Raw genomic sequence first — 5,697 nt, 5'->3', positions numbered from 1 at the left:
GGCCTTTTCATGTTTCTCACAGAGCGGAAAAAAATCCCCAGTGCTCAAACAGAACTCCAAGAGACACAGAAAGGTAAGCTCTCCTTCACAGAGCTCAAAGCAACATGCAGTCCTCAGCTCAGTGCTGCACCACAGGGCTCAGGGCATAATTCAACCAACACCAGTTTGCTCATTTTCAACATACATTGACAATAAAGGGAAGACTGCCCAAACAGAGGCTACGTGATGATGTGAACTCCACGCCAAATCCTTAACTTGAGATACAAGCGAGTAACTCAGATATTGGTGTAAATTATGCATCGACGTCACTGAGTGATGTTGTGTACGCGTAAAAATGTAGGACTTGTCGGAATATTTGTCCAGGTTAGTCCCATTGAGATATAATCTATATTGATGTACTTTAGCCCATTATACATCAACGACATATTCTATCATCTACAACCTCCACAACTCTCCCCTAGTCTCCAGACTCCAGCAGATCTGATTCAGGAACTGCTGCTGAATGCACGTCTAAATATTTGCCCTGTTCCAGAGAGATGGATGTGTGTTGATTTATGACTAAAGCTGGAAGATATCATTCTGCACATGATATGTCGTGGAAAGGAAGAAGAAGAAGTTACATGCTTCCTAATAAGGTCTGCTGTCTTGTGCAATTCAGGCCATTTAGCTGGCACCAGGTTGCTCTCACTAGAAGGAGGAAAGGGTAGCGGAAAAAAGGGGAAGGGGTGATTGGAGTGATGCAAATGTGGTTTCGAGAGGAAGTCAGGAGCCAGTATTAGCAGGGATGATTCTCATTAAACAGTGAAAACACTGTCAGTGATAATCAATGGTGAATGGAGTTCTTTGTGAGCGTGTGTGGATTGTGCCGTAGGAGGCCTTCGATCAGATGACTGCAGCAAACAACTCAACTAGGAGTGAATGGGCTCTGGATAAACTGTCTGGTTTCTTATGTCCTCCCCTTGTCTATTTACCATGGAGGAAGAATCTAGCCTTAGTCCTGCTCCTATGCAAATTAATTCATCAGAAATGACCAACAGTTCTACTGCAAGCTATGTTTGGTATTTCTTTTGAACATCCCATTCTTACAGACCAAGTCTTCAGTTGATGGCCCAAACATTTAGCACCAGTGCCGAACAGGGACGCAGTGTAATAATAAAAGAGTGTGATTTTGACCAGTGTGTTCTGTCTGTCATTTGTGACTGACAGTGAGAGGAAGTCTGTCCGTGATACGCATGCCCCAGGAAACAGAAGGCCAAGACTGACCACCCCACAGAAGGGTAAGTGTGTGAGAGAGAACGGAGACGAGAGAGAGAGAGAGAGTGAAAGGGGGAAGAAGGAGAGAGGGTGCGAAGGAGTCTGTCCCCGGAGGATGTGAGGAAGTTTCCAGCAGCTGAAGCGTTTGATGTTAAATTTGTAAGTGTTTGATGGAATTACGCCAAATCCATGGATAAACAATTACTTTCAAAAGTGAAGTATGTCTCTCCAAATCAGATGCATGAACTGGTACTATTGTTCTACTTACATCAAATGCAGTAATGGAGTCATAATAGTACTATCCAAACTGCCGCCCATCCAGGCCAGCCGGAGTCTGTCTCTCCAGCTGTGTGTCCCACGCCAGCGCTGTGACCCCTTTGTTAATCTCTCTCTAATCTCCAGGGCAGCTGGGGCACCTGGGATAGCCTTCTCACCCCTCCATGCCACCTCTTTTCTACTCTTGAATATCACTTGTATATCAGCACGGCGACTTCCTGTCTCATGCCAACACAGCTCCAGGAGAATGTTTGCTGGTGATATAAAGTGTTATTGTAATAACACATTTTTGTGTGTGTGTGTTTGTGGGGTGGGGGTGGGGGGGGGGGGGTGGGGGGGGGGTTGAGAGAGAGAGACATATCTGTGTTTGTGATGATGGACCTGTTGGACCTGTGTGTGTGTGTGAGTGTCCACGCTCTTCCCGTCTCACAGGCAACAGCTAGACATCTGTTTCATTTCATCTTGCTTTATGTCCTGTTAAGGGCTCTCACTATGCGAAGGGCAGGACACCCACTAGATTACAGGAACATCTGTGGTCCTCGTGACACATAGCCTAACCTAGCCCACATCGGCCTCATGCCAAAGGCTCTGGTCTCTACCCGCTCAGTCAGGCATGTTAGCAACGCGGGGTGTAAGAGGAATCTGGCCTGCTAGCCACTTTCAGTCCCCTTAATACAAAATGTCCTCATTAACCACACAGCAACTCCACAAAGGACAGGGTGTTAGCTAAATCAATATTAGAGAGCCAGACACAGTAATTGACTTACAGATATAGTATCTTAATTTGATCACTCTGTTGTCGATGAGAATCTTCCTATGCCGTGGGAAATTCAATTGAACCTGTTCTCTTTCTCTCTCACTCGCTCAAACGCTAAAGAACCAGACATAATACATGTCCTACTACAGTAGCTGCTACTAATGTGACATTAAATTGTACAAAAATGTCTCTAAAATGCAGCCATACACATCAACAACTGTCATTTTATATAGCTTAGTAACACAAGACAGATATTGGTCTTCACTACGACATACAAGTGTATCCGAAATACAGCCGTAGACTACATCCAAACTATAGCGCACATGAAACAAATTTCATGTTAGAAATTATCACTTTATTTTTTGAATAATCAAATCCTCCTGCTGGATTATTTTAGAGCTGCGACGAAACTGGTCAAATTAAGACCACACATATGTAGGCAATTTGTTTCAACGAGGAAAACACTGTCCATGAAAACGCTGTCCAATTGTCCAACTGCAATGCACCTCCTCAGTTCTCTCCTTCTGTTGCCATGAAGAAGCACAGTCATTTGACTCTTTCACAGCATCCATTTACTGAATGTGAACCTTTCAAAGCCCTGTTCAGACGTGGCTGTATGTATGATCACTCCTCATGGTTTATGGCCCTGTTCATTCTAGCGCTATAAAAATGCAAATGATGTAAAAAATGTACTGAGAAAGCACTGTGTCAAGACTCGAGATTCAGAGGGATGGGAACTGTAGCGAGCATAACCGTGGCATAAAGAACACTTCATCCAAAATGTCATAAGTGACAGAGGAGATTTTTCAGGTTGGGAGAGAAGGGGGTTGTTTGATTTATGATGCAGCACAGCCAGTTCTCATCCTACATGGAGCCGGACAGAAACAGCTCAGAGAGAAAGAGAGAGAGAGAGAGAGAGAGAGAGAGAGAGAGAGAGAGAGAGAGAGAGAGAGAGAGAGAGAGAGAGGGAGAGAGAGAGAGAGGGGGGGAGAGAGAGAGGAGAGAGGAGGAGGAGAGAGAGAGAGAGGAGAGAGAGAGAGAGAGAGAGAGAGAGAGAGAGAGAGAGAGAGAGAGAGAGAGAGAGAGAGAGAGAGAGAGAGAGAGAGGGGGGGGGGGGGGGAGAGAGAGAGGGGGGGAAGAGAGAGAGACAGAGACAGAGAGAGAGGGAGAGAGAGAGAGGGGGGGAGAAAGAGAGAGAGGGGGGGGGGGAAGAGAGAGAGAGAGCACTGCAACACGGAGACATAAATCACACACTAAGGAGTCAGCAGCTGTCCACACAAACACCCTGCTATCCTGCCTCCCAGACATCACCCACTACACAGATAGCAGTCATCTTGCTAGTCCCAGCTTATCCATACAGGCATTTATCATTGCAGATAACTAATTGGACACACACACACTCACTAGAGTGCAGGCATGGACAATCTGTTATTTTATTTTCATTTAGCCTGCATATACACACACACACACACACGCACACACGCACACACGCACACACGCCTACCTCTTCTTGGTGTCCTAAGGGCTGTGTTTTATACTCGTCATGTCTACAACCTGGCAGCGGGCCAGTCTGACCTCTGAGTGATCAGGGAAATACCGCTTCAAGCTAAGGCGAGGAATAACCTGGGAATTGAAGAGGAAAAACAGACCCACAGACACAGACGCACTGATAGCCTGACAATTTTTTTATTGACACGATTTCTTGATTTACAATATCTGTTTTGGGTGCTTCTACACCTGCATTGCTTGCTGTTTGGGGTTTTAGGCTGGGTTTCTGTACAGCACTTTGAGATATCAGCCGATGTACGAAGGGCTATATAAATACATTTGATTTGATTTGATTTGAGATGCACGCATGTGTAAAAAAAAACTCAGGCTCTTAGATTTGGGTAGCAACCATTGGCCATGGACCAAGCAGACTACAATAGCAGTTCATATGCTTTTCCTTTATTACAATCATTTGGTTACAGGTTCAAATCAGTCAAGAGGGGGGCGGCATACCAGCCTACAAGAGAGCATACAGTGATTAGACACTGGAAACAATACGTGATCCACAGCAATCTCCTGATATATTCAGTACGTGGAGCAAGACCCTCAGTGATTACACAGCAAGCTCAGTAATATGTGGGGAACTAAGGCACGCATGGTGATACAGCACTGCACATCAACAGGGTGAGGTAAGTATACACTGAGTATACAAAACAATAAGAACACCAGCTCTTTCCAGGTGAAAGCTATGATCCCCTATTGATGTCGCCTGTTAAAGCCACTTCAATCTGTGTAGATGAAGGGGAGGAGACGGGTTAAAGAAGGTTTTTCAAGCCTTGAGACAATTGAAACATGGATTGTGTGTGTGTGCTATTCAAAGGGTGATTGGGCAAGACAAAAGATTGAAGTGCCTTTGAACAGGTTATGGTAGTAGGTGCACCGGTTTGAATGTGTCAAGAACTGCAACGCTGCTGGGTTTTTCATGCCTAACAGTTTCCCAATGTATATCAAGAATGGTCCATCACCCAAAGGACATCCAGCCAACTTGACACAACTGTGGGAAGCATTGGAGTCAACATGGGCCAATATCCCTGTGGAACACTTTCCACACCAAAGTAGAGTCTCTGCCCCAATGTTTTGAGGGCAAATGGTTCCAATTGTACCTGTTATCCACATACAATTGGAACCAAAAACCATCCACATAACGCTGGAATAAACAAAGGTCTATTCTACTTCTTTAAAAGCACCACCACTGAATCCTCTCCTTATGTTTGGTATACTCAATGTATGTATAGCTCCATGACTGGTCGGGAACACTGCCAATGACACAAAAGCAGGGGAGAACTACTACCCCCTCTCATTGAACTCCCTTCGACTCCAATGCTGACCGCGGTACTGCAGGCATTGTTTGCAGAAAACACGATACCCCATTATAGTGAATTAAAAAATGGTTGTGGTCAATCTTCATGTACATAAAAAAAACTGTGACTTGAGTTACTCAGTGGAGCCTGTTGTCTGGGCCTCTGGCAGTCTCTATGGGGGTGCCACAGGGTTCAATTCTTGGACCGACTCTCTTCTCTGTATACATCAATGATGTCGCTCTTGCTGCTGGTGAGTCTCTGATCCACCTCTACGCAGACGACACCATTCTGTATACTCCTGGCCCTTCTTTGGACACTGTGTTAACAACCCTCCAGGCAAGCTTCAATGCCATACAACTCTCCTTCCGTGGCCTCCAATTGCTCTTAAATACAAGTAAAACTAAATGCATGCTCTTCAACCGATCGCTGCCTGCACCTGCCCGCCCGTCCAACATCACTACAACTGCAAATACTACAAATACTGGTTAGACTGTCTGGTTAGACTGTAAACTCTCCTTCCAGACTCACATCAAACATCTCCAATCGAAAGTTAAATCTAGA

Source organism: Oncorhynchus kisutch, linkage group LG4 (assembly GCF_002021735.2).
Source record: "Oncorhynchus kisutch isolate 150728-3 linkage group LG4, Okis_V2, whole genome shotgun sequence".
Taxonomy (NCBI): Eukaryota; Metazoa; Chordata; class Actinopteri; order Salmoniformes; family Salmonidae; genus Oncorhynchus; species Oncorhynchus kisutch.
Note: the sequence above shows the minus strand (reverse complement) of the source record.